The sequence below is a fragment of the Tachyglossus aculeatus genome, chromosome 17 (genome assembly GCF_015852505.1).
Source record: "Tachyglossus aculeatus isolate mTacAcu1 chromosome 17, mTacAcu1.pri, whole genome shotgun sequence".
In the NCBI taxonomy this organism is placed as follows: Eukaryota; Metazoa; Chordata; class Mammalia; order Monotremata; family Tachyglossidae; genus Tachyglossus; species Tachyglossus aculeatus.
In genome coordinates, this window is record NC_052082.1 from 16,510,508 (window position 1) to 16,526,468 (window position 15,961).

General features: G+C 42.8%; 1 protein-coding gene across 1 annotated transcript in view; it reads left to right on the forward strand.

Moving 5' to 3' along the window:
- The window catches only part of UBAC2 (UBA domain containing 2), a 220,097-nt gene that overhangs the window by 118,982 nt on the left and 85,154 nt on the right, over positions 1 to 15,961 (forward strand). The window lies entirely within an intron of this gene.

The following is a 15,961-nucleotide window of genomic DNA, read 5'->3' on the forward strand; positions in this document are numbered from 1 at the left end:
AAGGGTGACTACGTAGGCATCCTTTTATGTCATCAGCTTCTCTTTTTCCCCCCCCCCCCCCTTAATCCTTTGTTTTATTGAAAAAGGATTTTTAATGGTAGGTTTTTCTTAAGGGAAGTGAAATAATTTTCTGTAACTTTTAGACTGTAGTAAAACCCCTTGGAATTTATCTTTGGCTTTTATTTCATTAAGTGGAACTTTGCAAAATATGTTTATTCCTGACTACAGCTAAAATTAAAAAAAAAAATTAAGTCACAAGTATTTATAGATTCCCCTGAACTGTCACTTGTGCATTTCTGGTTCATCTAAGCACTTACTTACCCTTCCATCCGCCATGGTACACTGTCATTTATTCATTCAATCGTATTTATTGAGCGCTTACTGTGTGCAGAGCACTGGACTAAGCACTTGGGAAGTATAAGTTGGCAACATATATAGTCCCTCCCCAACAACGAGCTCACAGTCTAGAAGGGGGAGACAGACAACAAAACAGAACATGTAAACAGGTGTCAACATACACATGCATACAATCTTTATATCTTTATAGTGTATCATTTTTCCCTACTTGTAATTAATTTTAGTGTTCATCTCTCCTGCCAGATTGTAAACTACTTGAGGGTAAATATCATGTCTAGTAACTTTTGCACTGTCTCAAGTGCTTAGTACAGTGCTCTACTGATTGATTGATTTATTATAGCCTGGACTAGGGATTTATGCGAGTTATTCTACTTTCTATCCCCTAGTCATTTTTTTAAAAATATGAGGATTAAAAATCCAAAATAGCCACAAAAGTTTATTTTAAAATCTCATCATTTTCTTAGCATGATCATTACTGGTATAGATTTAAATTAGTTTATAGATGCATCCTACTTCTGTTACAGCTGCCAAGCTGATTTCATCTGGATGATCAAATATTAATATCATCACTGTAGTTGATCAGTGTCTTGGAATGTGATATCTGGGGGGTTTAAATGCACATAAATGTTATTTTCTGGGGCATTTCCGTATCCCGCAATCAGTAAAAGCCCTGGAATACCCAAGCACAATATAGGCTTCCTTATTATGTATAAAGCTCACTAGAGAACTATGCTGTAGCACTGATCCAACAACTAATAATTAAGGGATAGTTGGAGAAGCAGTGTGGTCTAGTGGATAGAGCACGAGTTGGAAGGACCTGAGTTCTAATTCCGACTCTGACACTCATCTGCTCTGTGACCTTGGGTAAGTCACTTCACTTCTCTATGCCTCAGTTACCTCATCTGTTAAAGGGGGATTAAGACATTGAGCCCCATATGGGTCATGGACTATGCCCAGTCCGATTAGCTAACATCTACCCCAGTGCTTAGTACAGTGCCTGGCACATAGTAAGCGCTTGACAAATGCCATAAAAGCAGAATGAAAGTTTTTGAGTAACTGGCTCCTGTGGTCAGTTTTTGCTTTACTCATGTGTGAGGTCATTCTCCCTTCTAGAGACAGCCCTCCCCTCGAAACCAGAATTAGGGTAGTGTTAAATTTTAGATCTGCACTTGAGTCCTGTGCTCTAAATTAAGGACAGTTGCCTTTACATTACTACTCATATTAACACAGACCTATGAGATCAAACTTTCATTTAACCAACTGCATCACTTTAAAATGCCCAGTGGGCATTGCATTACCAAAGAACCACTTCATGGGATGTTAATTTCAAATGAATTGGAATGTCAACCCTAAAACACACCTGAAATCCATAGTTCGATGTGGTTAAAAAAATTTTCAGTAATTATCCCTAAGTATTAACTTTTTCAAGCCCCATTAACCATCCCCCAAATTATTATGCGTGTGATCAATGCTATAGTATTGTTCTTTATACATAACAGGGAAGCCTATAATGTATATGGGCATTCCACATCGTCAGCACTTGAGAAGGGAATTCATTCATTCATTTATTCATTTAATCGTATTCATTGAGCGCTTCCTGTGTGCAGAGCACTGTACTAAGCACTTGGAAAGTACAGTTCAACAACAGAGACAATCCCTGCCCACAGTGGGCTCAGTGTCTAGAAGGGGCAGACAGCAAAATGAGAAGCAGCATGGCATAGTGAGCAAGGGACTGGGAGTTAGGTGGTCATGGGTTCTAATCCCTGCTCCGCCACTTTTTCATTCATTCAATCGTATTTATTGAGCACTTACTGTGTGCAGAGCACCGTACTAAGCCACTTGTCTGCTGCGTGACCTGGGGCAAGTCACCTCCCTTCTCTGGGCCTCAGTTACCTCATCTTTAAATTGGGGATTGTGAACCCCATGTGTGTCCAACTTGATTTCCTTGAATTCGCCCCAGAGCTTAGTACAGTGCCTGGCACATAGTAAGCACCTAACAAATACCATACTACTTCTACTACTACTAATAATACTACTCTTAATAGCTATTATTAGTGTTATTATTAAACAACTCATAGGACACCATCACTTGATGATTTGTGAGAGCACATAATCCGTCAGTCAATATCGTACTCTCCCATGTGCTTAGTACAGTGTTCTGCACACAGTAAGTGCTCAATAAATATGATTGGATGAATGAATGGACTGTTTTTATTGAGCACTCATTGTGTGGGGATGCGGCGTGGCTCAGTGGAAAGAGCACGGGCTTTGGAGTCAGAGTTCATGGGTTCGAATCCTGGCTCCGCCAATTGTCAGCTGTCACTTAACTTCTCTGGGCCTCAGTTACCTCATCTGTAAAATTGGGATTAAGATTGTGAGTCCCCCGAGGGACAGCCTGATCACCTTGTAACCTCCCCAGCGCTTAGAACAGTGTTTTGCACATAGTAAGTGCTTAATAAATGCCACCATTATTACAGAGCACTGTACTAAGCACTTGGGAAGTAAAATATAACACTATAATGGATACATTTTTCTGTCTACGACAAGGGATTGACTAGATGTCAATTATTTTTGAAAACTCAGTGACCCTCATGCAGTTTCTCTGGGCAATGGAAAGCTCATATTGGGTTGGCGGGAGAGGAGGAATGGACGAGAGGGAGAGGAGAGTGACTGTCTGTAATTTTTTACTGAAATCTATGAGTCTTGCTTTGGGAATTTTCCCTGACCCTACAGTACGTTTCAGAGGAAATTCCAGAGGAGAAATTTTTCATTTAGGAAGTAAACTGCTGAAAAACCTCTGTTTGTCTCCTTCCTGATCCTCTATCCAAGGATCATCATCATCATCAAAGGTATTTTTTGAGTGTTTACTATGCACAGAGCACTGTACTAAGTGCTTGGGAGAGTACAGTACAACAGAATTGGTAGACATGTTCCCTACCCACAATGAGCTTACAGTCCAGGAGGGAGAGTCTGTTTTTGTTCTCTGGATGGTGGCTTCAGTCAATCAGTCAATCAATCAATGATATTTATTGAGCACTTATTGTGTGTAGAGCACTGTTCTAAGCCCTTGGGAGAATACAGTATAACAATGTAACAGACACATTCCCTGTCCACAGCAAGCTTACAGTCTAGAGGCTAGGCTTGTCAGAAGTGTGTGACATCTGTGCATTCTGAACTATAGCTTATATAAGAAGCCTCAAGGAATCAGTTTGCGTCATTAAGAAGGCCGGTCTCAGTTCTGCAAATATTGAAATTTAGGGAGGAAATATTGCAGTGGAAGCTCCTAGAGAGCAGGAATTGTCTACTAACTGTATTGTAGATTCCTAAGTACTTGGACAGAGCTGTGCACAGAGCAAACCTTCAGAAATACTGGTCAGCTGAAAATATGGTCCTTCAAATTCCCAATTTCTACCTGGGAAAAGAATAGCTGTTGAAAAGAAAACCTTTGAAAAAATTGTTTGGACATGGACCAGTTAAATTTTGTAAGAATTAATGACTCACACAGATGGTCATACTCATACCCAGGCCACTCCAGCAGTTTAGGCACTCAAAATCAGCCATCCCTTAAAAATTTGAATTAGGGATGGCTGGTAAATACTAGCAGTGCTAGCAATCTGACACATTGCTGTTGAAGAGGACAACGAAGTAAAATTTATGAACAAAACTATATTATTTTCTTAATATGAATAATGAAGATAATAATAATGGTATTAAGCACTTATTATATGCCAAGCACTGTACTAAGCGCTTGGGTAGATACAAGATAATCAGGTCCCACATGGGGCTCACAGTCTACGTAGGAGGGAGAACAGGTATTGAATCTCTGTTTTTCAGGTGAGGGAACTGAGGCACAGAAAAGTGAAGCAACTTGCCCTAGGTCACAGCGGACAAGTGGCGGAGCCAGGATGAGAGCCCGGGTCCTCTAACCCCCAGGCCCGTGCTCTTCGCAGTAGGTCAGGCTGCTCTTCTTGAATATTGTGTTTGTGGCTGCATTTCCATAGGGGTGAGCCACGATTACGAGTGACAAGGTAGGAAAGGGAGAGACAGAGACACCCAGGTCACAGAGAGATTAAGAGAGAGAGATAGAAATGGGTGATTGAGAAATACAGGGTCCCAGTGAGAAAGACAAGGATGAGAAACATTCCCCTCACTCTCACGCCGCCTCCTCAGAGTCATCCCTCAGGAAGCAAAGTCAAGTGCTGCAGCATCAGCAGAAGGCTGGAGTAAGCGCCTTTTCCCTCCCATTGGCCCACTTCCTTGCCGTAGGTGTCAGGGGCAGTTGCTGCCACTGCTCCTGTTGTTTAGCTTTCTGGCAAGGAGGCTGCCTTCCTGGAAACTCCCAGGACACTGGAAACCCTGTAGAAGTAGCATTTCATTCAGCACAGAGCCGGAGCCCGAAATCTAGTTGCTAGAGGTAGCCAAGTGGTCTTCTGCATCCTGCTCCACTGAGTCAGTTAGCTTTCCTATGGGCGCTTAGAGGGGCGGACTGTGGGCCTCAGGCATGACATCTCCCCCTCTCCCCAGCCCAACTGGATTTCCTAAATGTTCGCGTTGTGGAAAGCTCAAAAACCCCATGCACTATTGGAAAGCCCCTGGTGGACCCATGTCATTTCCTCAGAGGTGGACAGGGACCTCCTAGCTTTAGACAGGAATTTACTGTGTGCAGAGCGCTGTACTAAGCACTTGGGAGAGAACGATATAACAATATAACTTTTTCTTTGCCCACAATGAGCTTTATTTATTATTATTATTATTTATTATTATTATTTATAATATAAATAAAAATTTACAGATGTGTACAATGGTTGTCAGGAGGAGCTTCAGGGACATCTGTGCATTCTGAGTTCTCATTTAGGGAAACATCAGCTACAACATGAAAAAGTAAATCTCAGATCTGCAAAGATTGAATTTTAGTGAGAAATGGTATACCACGTGCTTCTTGAGGCCGGGGATTGGGTCTTCTGATTCTGTTGTCGGTTCCTAGGTAAGGAATACAGGGTTCTAATAATAATAGTGATGAATGGTATTTGTTAAGTGCTTCCTATGTGTCTAAGCACTGTATTAAGTACAGTTGTAGGGTCTAGATAATCGGGTCCCACATGAGGCATACAGTCTAAGTAGTTGGGAGTCAGTTGGGCTTGGGAGTCGGAGGTCGTGGTTTCTAATCCCAGATCTGCCACTTATCAGCCGTGTGACTTTGGGCAAGACACTTTACTTCTCTGGGCCTCAGTTACCTCATCTGTAAAATGGGGATTAAGACTGTGAGCCTCAAGTGGGACAACCTGATTACTTGTATCTACCCCAGTGATTATAACAGTGCTTGGCACATAGTAAGCGCTTAACAAATATCATCATTAGTATTAAGTAGAAGGGAGAACAGGTATTAAGTTCCCATTTTACAGATGAAGGAACTGAGGTCCAGAGTAAAACCCAGGTCCTCTGACTGTCAGTCCTATGCTCTTTCCATTAGGCCATACTGCTCTGCACAAAGAAAACTCTTAATACTGATGATCTGAAAAATATTCCTCTTCACACAGCCCAGTTTAGGCCCAGGAGAAAATTACCTGTAGAAATTGTTCAGACATGGGGCTAGTTAATTTTGTGAAAATTGATGATTTGCACAGGTGGGTTTCACTTATTCCAAGAAGTGGACCACTTTGCGGTTTATACATTTGTTACTGAGTATATTTTTAAAATCTGGAACTTACTAAATACACTACTGAATAATAGCAATCTAACACATTGTTATTAAATAGAAAAATGAAATGTGTTAATAAAATCCTGTATTGTGTTCTGGAATACAGTATCTGTGGCTGGACTTCCATGGGACTGAACCAGGATTAGGAGAGAGAAAGCAGGAAAGGGAGAGAAAGAAAAAGAAAGACACAGAAGAGTCAAAGGTGGGAGATTAAGCTCTCACCATCATGCCCCTGCCTCTCAGACTCACTCCTCACCCAGTAAAGACAGCAGAGAAGCAGCTTCTGCAGACTGAATAAATATCATTTTTTTAATTTTATTTGTTAAGCACTTACTGTGTGCCAAGACCTGAACTAAGCGTTAAGGTAGATACAAGATAATAAGGTTGGACATAGTTCCTTGTCCCACACGGGGCTCGCAATGTTAATCCCCATTTTACAGATGAGGAATCTGAGACACAGAGAAGTGAGGTAATTTGCCCAAGATCACACTGCAGACAAATGGCAGAGCCTAGATTAGAACCCAGGTCCTTCTGACTCCCCAGGCCTATGTTCTACCCATTAGGTCACTCTGCTTCTCATTGATTGCTTGTCAGGGAAAATGCCCTCTCCCTTGCGTATTTTGAATAGCCTAGTTGCATGTGCCGGGCATGAGGGAATGATTCTGCTTCTGCTGCCACTGTTCCCTAGCTTTCGAGCAAAGGGACGGCATGCCGAGAGCCCCCCATTTCGCCGGCCCAGGGCTCTGGAAACTGAGCAGGAAAAGAAGCGGCAGCATATAGCAATCCCTTCAGCACAGAGCCAGATCAAAATCTACTTGTCAGAGGTGGGGGATGAATAGCAAAATGGTCCTCTTCTTCCTTCTCCCTAGGGCAGCCGGCTGCCCTGCAGACTACTTTAAGATGGTTAGAGGGGCTGAATGTAGGCCAAGACTGTGACATCTGTGGATTTAGGGACTTTTCCCCTTCACCACACTGGGTACCAGCTAGGACCCCTAAGTGAGGGGGTTGTGGAGTTGGTAAAAGCCCCCTCCAGTGATGGAAAGCCCCTGATCTACCTGTGTCACTTCCTCAGAGTGGGCAGGGGCACCCAGACGATGGGTAGGAACCAGAGAGCTTTAGCTGCAGACGGGGGACTTGTTGGGGTCGGGGGTGGGCTCTCTGAGAGCAAGAACTGTGCCATATTATTCTTCCTCTGTAAATCAATCAATCAATCAATAGTATTTATTGAGCGCTTACTATGTGCAGAGCACTGTAAAACCCCTCAGGGCATGCTATAGGAGGGTGCACACATTGAGTGTTCAGTCAGTAACCTTGACTGACAGAAGAAGTTGTCTCCCAGTCAATCAATGGTATTATTATTATTTTTAAATCAGTGTTTGTTAAGGACTTACTATGTGCCAGGCACTGTCCTAAGCACTGGGGTAGATACAAACTAATCAGGTGGGACACAGTCCATGTCCCACATGGGGCTCCCAGCCTTAATCCTTGAGAAGCAGCATGACTCAGTGGAAAGAGCCTGGGCTTTGGAGTCAGAGCTCATGGGTTCAAATCCTGGCTCTGCCAATTGTCAGCTGAGTGACTGTGGGCAAGTCACTTAACTTCTCTGGGCCTCAGATCCCTCATCTGTCAAATGGGGATGAAGACTCTGAGCCCCCCGTGGGACAACCCGATCACCTTGTAACCACCCCAGCGCTTAGAACAGTGCTTTGCACATAGTAAGTGCTTAATAAATGCCATCATTATTATTATAATCCCCCCATTTTAGTCAGTCATTAATATTTACTGAGCGCTTACTGTATGCAGAGCACTGTAGTGAGAGCTTGGGAGAATACAGTATAACGATATAACAGACCCATTCCCTGCCCACAATGAGTTTACAGTCTAGAGGGGGAGACTGACATTAATATAAATAAATAAAGCACAGATATGTACATAAGTGCCATGGGGCTGGGAGGGAGGATGAATAAAAGGAGCAAGTCAGGGTGACGCAGAAGGGAGTGGGAGAAGAGGAAAGGAGGGCATAGTCAAGGAAGGCCTCTTGGAGGAGATATGCCTTCAATAAGGCTTTGAAGATGGGGAGAGTAATTGTCTATCGCATTTGAGGAGGGAGGGCTTTCCAGGCCAGAGGCAGGACGTAAGCGAGTGGGCTGTGGCAAGATAGACAAGATTGAGATGCAGTGAAAGGATGCCATTAGAGTAGCAAAGTGTTCGGGCTGGGTTGTAGTAGGAGCATAGTAAGGTGAGGTAGGAAGGGGCAAGGTGATTGAGTACTTTAAAGCCAATGGTGAGGAGTTTCTGTGTGGCATGGAGGTAGGTGGGCAACCTACCGATGGGCAACCATCGGAAGTTCTTGAGGAGTGGGGAAACATGGCCTGAACATTTTTGTAGAAAAATGATCCGGGCAGCAGAGTGAAGTATGGATTGGAATGGGGAGAGACAGGAGACAGGCAGGGAGGTTAGCTGATAGAGTATTCAAGGCGGGATAGGATAAGTGATTGGATTAATGTAGTAGCAGTTTGGATGGAGAAGTAAGGGCGAATTTTAACGATATTGTGAAGGTCATACTATGATATTTTTAGTCTTTTTCAGTTCGTACTAAAGTGAGGTACTCCTTGTCTTCTAATAATATTTATGTTATTTTGGTTCCTCACAATCCTTGCTGTGGAGTTCACAGGACTAGCAGCACTAAATTCCAACATTGTTCCTCATACATAGTGGCCCCCTTCCACTTGTTTGCCCACTGACATCTTACATAAAGAGTCTGTATCCTTAAAATATTGTCACATTCATTCCTTCCCTCTTCCAAATCTCCATGGTGCCAATTGAACTAGAGTTATATTAGCTACAAAGCATTCCATTTCATCCATTTCATTTTTTTAGACGCATAGCGTTAGAGCAGACCCATGTGCCCTTTCTTTTCGTATGCATTTTTACAGCCATCAGTTTCTCAATTTGTTGACAGCCTAATTTCGTTTTCATTGCCCCAAATGCCCAGTTGGATTTCTTCCAAGGTCCCCAGTATTCCTATGCCCTCAAGTCACCTCCCAGGCAGTGGTATTTTCTGAGCACATAACTGCAGGCAGAGCACTGTAGTAAGCGCTTGGAAGAGTACTAATATAGAGTACAATATAACTGAGCTTACGGACTAGAAGGAGGATTTGGTGTCAGTCTGGATCTCGTGCTTTGGAACACTGTGACTTTTTCTCAGTCAGAGGGAAAAATTTAATTCATCAGAGGTATTTGTTGTGAACCTTTTATACTTAGCACTTGGGAAATTACAACAGAAGCAAAATACCCATCCCTTTCCCTCAAAAAGATGATCAGATTAGGGGAAACGGACAAATTTGGCTCAGTGCTTGGCACATCGTAAGTCCTTATCAAGTGCCGTAAAATACCCAACAACTTATTTACAAATAGTATGAGCTGAAGGAAGAACAAGGGTACAGCAGGAGGTAGTAGTATAAATATATCAGGATGAAATCATTGAAGATATAATTGAATGTCCACATAAAAACACACACGTATGTGTGCATAAATGTGGAGGATAGGTATAAAATACTTAAATATTAGGGGTGGCTGTTGGGTTGACAATGGTTAGGTTGTTGGGATTTTAGGGTGACTTTGAAGATTCACCTGCTAGTGGAAAGCACAGGCCTTGGAGTCGGAGGACTTGGATTTTAATCCCAGCTCTTTCGCTGGTCTGCCGTGTGACCTTGGGCAATTCACTTCACTTCTCTATGCTTCAGTGGAGCAGCGTGGTCTAGTGGATAGAGCATGCCTGGGAGTCCAAAGGGCATGGGTTCTAATCCCTGCTCCAGCACTTGTCTGCTATGTGGCCCTGGGCAAGTCACTTCACGTCTCTGTGCCTCAGTTCCCTCATCTGTAAAATGGGGATTAAGACTGTGAGCCCTATCTAGGACAGGGACTATGTCCAACCCGAATATCTTGTATCTACCCCAGCGCTTAGAACAGTGCCTGGCACATAGCGCTTAACAAATACCATGGTGATTATTATTATTCAGGTACTTCATAATTAAAGAGGGTATTAAATCTGTTGACTTAGACTGGGAACCCAGTGTGGGACAGGGACTCTGTCCAACCTGTTTATCTTGTACCTGCCCCTGTACTTAGTACAGTGCCTGGCACATAGTAATGCTAAAAAAAAAATAGCTAGAAATGGGTGGTGGGACACAAAACCACTAGGTATGTGACACCTGAGAGGACTGTAGATTGACTTCCTTATAGAAAGGCTGACTAGGTGCAGAGAAGTTTGTAACTAGGGAATATGTTAGAGAAGCAGCGTGGCTCAATGGAAAGAGCCCGGGGTTTGGAGTCAGAGGTCGTGGGTTCAAACCTCGGCTCCACCAGTTGTCAGCTGTGCGATTTTGGGCAAGTCACTTCACTTCTCTGGGCCTCTGTTACCTCATCTGTAAAATGGGGATTAAGACTGTGAGCCCCCCGTGGGACAACCTGATCACCCTGTAACCTCCCCAGCGCTTAGAACAGTGCTTTGCACATAGTAAGCGCTTAACAAATGCCATCGTTATTATTATTATTATAAGCAACCTGCGTTAGGTAAAATTCATCTCCACCGTGGGGACCTGTAAGCAGTCCAATCAGTCAGTATTGCCAGAGTGCTTGCTGTGTGTAGAGCACTGAACTAAGCATTTGGGAAAGTAGTCGAGTAGACAGACATGATCCCTACCCTTGAGGAGAAGGAGCTTTACATGCAGTGCCCAAGACAATTCATAATCAATAATATTAGAGATGAGATGGAGTTAATCATATTAATTGAGCGTTTACTGTGTTGAGCACTGTACTAAGTGCTTGGATGAGTACACTATAGCAGAGTTGGTCGAGGTGATCCCTGCCCACCACAAGCTTCACGTTAGAGCAGAGGTATACGGATCAATATTGGCAGATAAGCCCAAACCCTTTTTTAGCTGTTACAAATGAAATGGAATGATTTGAATTTCTCCTCTGCACTCCCCCGTCCTACTCACTGAGGGAAGGGATACTGAGTGATGAAATAGCAAAAATGTAAGAAATCTTGAACTAGGGGAAAGTCAGGGATGATTAAAGAGTACTAATAGATTTTATAGAAGTGCATTTTAGAGCACTTAATGTGATAAGAACATTTTTTCATTGAAGTTTGAAAACTTGATTTGCAAGCCTGTGAGGAGGTCCCATTATGACTCAGCCGGACTATGGGTTGAAATTTGTCTTCTGGGATCGATACTCCTTGAAGTCCATTTAACACGAAACTTGCAAGAACCTCCCTGGAGACTGCTGATGAGCATATGTGTTGAACTGGTGGCTAAGCGGAAAAAAGTTGTCCAAATAATTTGACAAAGCAGCAGTGCGGGCAGTCAGGAAAAGGGTGAATTCCCTGCATGAATGGGCTGTGTGCAAATCTGTGAAGGCAGATGTGATCATGTGTATAGGACAGTGTCAAACTAGATAATCTGTCATGTGGGTAGGGACCGTCTCTATATGTTGCCGACTTGTACTTCCCAAGCGCTTAGTACAGTGCTCTGCACACAGTAACGCTCAATAAATACGACTGAATGAACGAATGAATGACAGGGACTGCATTTGACCTAATTAGCTTGTGACTGCTGCTTAGAACAGTGTCTGACACGTAGTAAGCACCTAATAAATACCATAAAAAGTAAAGAATCAGCTAGACTGTGAGCCCCACGTGGGACAACCCAATCGCCTTGTGACCTCCCCAGCACTTAGAACAGTGCTTTGCACATAATAAGCGCTTAATAAGTGTCATTATTATTATTATTATTATTATTATTTGGGCCCAGGTGTGGAAATAATAATGGAGTCACTGTAATAATAATAATAAGTAGAATAATTATGGTATTTGTTAAGCACTTACTGCTTGTTAAGCACGGTTCTAAGTGCTGGAGTAGATACAGGGCAATCAGATTGTCTCATGGGGCTCACAGTTTTAATCCCCATTTTACAGATGAGGTAACTGAGGCACAGAGAAGTGACGTGACTTCCCCAAGGTCATACAGTAGACAAGTGGCTGGGATTAGAACCGACGTCTTCTGACTCCTAAACCCGTGCTCTTGCCACTAGGCCATGCTCCTTCCCATAGATTCCTTTATCCTACTATCAATTGAAACACTCAATTTTTGTTCTAAATGCTCATTCTTCAGTACACTCTGAATGATCTATTCCCATTTTTTATGGTATTTGTTAAGCACTTGCTATGTGCCAGGTACTGTTCTAAGCCTGAGGGAGATACAAACTAATCAGCCCCATGTCTCACGTGGGGCTCAAAGTCTTAATCCCCATTTTACAGAGGAGGGAATTGAGGCACAAAGAAGTGAAGTGACTCGCCCAAGGTCACACAGCGGACAAGTGGCAGAGCTTGGATTAGAACCCAGGTCCTTCTGACTCCCACGCCTGAGCTCTATCTCCTTGGCTACACTGCTTCTCTAACAGCTTGGCTCAGTGGAAAGAGCTCGGGCTTGGGAGTCAGAGGTCTTGGGTTCTAATCCTGGCTCCGCCACTTGTCAGCTGTGTGACTTTGAGCAAGTCACTTAACTTCTCTGTGCCTGTTACTTAATCTGTAAAATGGGATTAAGACTGTTAGCCCCACGTGGGACAACCTGATCACCTTGTATCCCCCCCAGTGCTTAGAACAGTGCTTCACACATAGTAAGCGCTTAACAAATGCCATCATCATTATTATTATTATTATTCACTGCCCAGATTCAAAACTATTCTACCTCTGGGCAGCCTCCCCTACCACACAGCACCCGGTTGGATCCAGGGACCATTTTATCTATCCAATCCTTTAACCTTTCCTCTTCTACCCCTTCCCTATCCTCCCGGACCCACCTGGAAAACTGTCATGCCATCCAAGGCAGTTTTCCCCTCCTCACCCACTAAGTTCTGGCAGCTTTTCCATCAGTCAGGGATCAAAGTGGATGATGCACCACCGCAAAAGCCCAAGATGCTGGTCGTTGGGGTCATATCAAGAAGATACGTATTTACTTATTTAAATTAATGTCTGTCTCCCCCTCTTGATTGTGAGCTCATTATGGGCAGGGAATGTGTTTGTTGTTGTTCCTCTCCCAAGCGTTTAGTACAGTGCTTTGCACACATGAAGCGCTCAATAAATACGACTGAATGAATGAATGAGATACGCGCATGTCAGCACATAAACATGCTGTAGATAAGGATTAAGCATTTCATTTCTAATCATCCACATTCCCAGCCCCTTAAGACTGTAAACTAGAGTTGTGCCCAGGAACGTCAACCCAGTGTCTGTCAACTCTGTTATATTGTACTCTCCCTAGTGCTTAGTACAGTGTTCTGCACACAGTAAGGGTTCGATAAATATGATTGATTTATTATTGCTCCCCTCCATTCCTATGTATGCCTGAGATTTTTTTGTATGCCATGATAGTCTTTGTCAATCTGAACAATCTGAACAGACTTCCAGCAAATGACTTCGTGAGGATGAGGTGATAGCCATCTTGGTTCTACACTCTTTTAAGAAAGGAGATTATTTAATTATCCTCATTGTTAGCGACTCAGGTTTCACTGCTGTGAACGTAGAGCAAACAGAAAGAAGCCTCAACCTCTGAGGTAATTTAAATTACTGCCCAGAGAACTGATCCAAGTGAAATGCTTTGTATGCACCTGGAGATTACTTTCGAAATGTGCTTAAGCACAGCAGACACTTGATCTTTTGGCTAAATCGAGAGCTTCAATTCTGCCCACAAACTGGAAAAATACAGTAATTGTAGACAAGGAAATAGACAAAATTAAGGATCCTGCAAAAGTAGGGCAGGTAATGGGAGACTTCATTTATCCTCACATGGTTAAACTTTCTCTTGCCAACCGTTGGGGTTAGGTTTTGGAATTCCTTGTGGCTGGCAAAACCGTGGTTGGGAAGACTAAAAGGATGTGGAACAAATAGGGTTAAGGACTCTGTGGCTTCAAATTACGCTGGGGAGTGTCACTTCATGTAGCCTCATGGTTCTAAAATTGAGTCAACACCAATATTCCTTCCCACAGACAATGCATGTCAATGTCAACTCAAGAACATCATTTTCATCGCTCTCCAATCATATGTTCTCTCTTCAATGTAAAACTGTAGTTAAGGGCAATTAGAACACAGTAAAAATTTCAAACGTTAAGAGAGCGAGAGTCATAGTGGTGTTACGTGTAATGCAAATAGGCGCCCTGGGCTGGCAAGCGAGGAAAAGATTAGGTGATGAGCTGATGTGTTGCCATGAGACCCATGGTTACTCAAAACAGCATAGTTTTGCCAAAATAACATGCAAAGTGTTAAGTATGGCTACTCAAAACAGTAATTGATGAAACCTTGGTTGCTAAGGAAAGGTAGTATTTCTCTTCTGGACTAGCAGTGGAACCGATATTTTGAATAAGATAAACAGTGGCTGTCCACAATAGCTAGACCTTGCATCCCCAAGGAAAAATAATGTATTAGATTTAATCCTGAAAAAAGGACAGGACCTGGTGCAAGGAATATGTGTGGCGGAGCCCCTTTACAATAATTGTCATGTAATTGTCATGCCCCAATTAAATCTGACATCCTTGCCGGGGAAGAAAGGGTCTCATTGAAATTCATTTGTGACTTTCCCATTCACTCACTTAGATGTCTTAGAAGGTTTTCCTGCAACATGTCCTCTTCAGTTATGACATTTCACCACTCTGCAAAACTTAGTTTCACTCGAAGCTGGTTGAGTTGACACAACTGAGCAGTGCCAGGGCAGGGTTCAGAAGGCAGTTGAATGATTCCCCTGCATGGGAGGGAAGGCCAGAGAAAATGAACACACATAGACATTAAATTAAACTTTGTAAAATAGATGTGAAGTTTATGAAAGGGTTAAAGGAGAAATAATGCATCTATCTCTTTAGATTGCGAATTCCTTGAGGGAAGGGATCATGTCTGTCTACTGTTCTCTCTAAAATGCTCAGTACAGTGATCTGCACACTGGAGAGATGCAATAAATGCACTTGATTAATTAATAGTTTTGTTTGAAGGAGTCAACAACATGTGGAGAAATGGTAACAAGTTAGCATAATTGATTTAGCGGCATGGGGAAGCAGCATGGCTCAATGGAAATCAATCAGTCGTATTGAGCGCTTACTGTGTGCAGAGCACTGTACTAAGCGCTTGGAAAGAGCACGGGCTTTGGAGTCAGAGGTCATGAATTCAAATCCCGCTCCGCCAACTGTCAGCTGTGTGACTTTGGGCAAGTCACCTCACTTTTCTGTGCCTCAGTTACCTCATCTGTAAAATGGGGATTAAAACTGTGAGCCCCCTGTGGGACAACCTGATCACCTTGTAACCTCCCCAGCGCTTAGAACAGTGCTTTGCACATAGTAAGCGCTTAACAAATACCATCATTATTATTTAGATTCTTAAAAGGCCGTAGTTTAAGTTCTACACCAAAGGCTTTTTTTAAAAAAAAAGTTAATTAGGAGTTTGGAGAGAACAAAAACTGGGTACAAGATGAGGAAAACGACATGAATAGCAATTTGGGGGGATGGAGAAGTGGAAATAGATATGTGTGTAGACTAGTTTTATTTAATATTTTTATTTCATATTTTCAAGTGATCTTGAAGAAGGAATGGGTAGTGAAATCAGCATTGCAAATGACACTAACCTCTTCCAAGTGGTGAAATGCCGGCCTGATGGAAATGAATCAAGAGGCTCTCAAAAAGCTGTGACTAGGCAGACATTTGGAAGATGAGCTTTAACATGAACAGGTGTAATGTCAGGAATGCCTATAGGGAAAAATAATCCAGAATACACGAGGATGATTATGAGGTTTTGGTAATGATTTACGAAAGCAATCTTCTAGTCATGTTAGCTGTCCTTTCAGTCCCTGAGTCAGTGAGCAG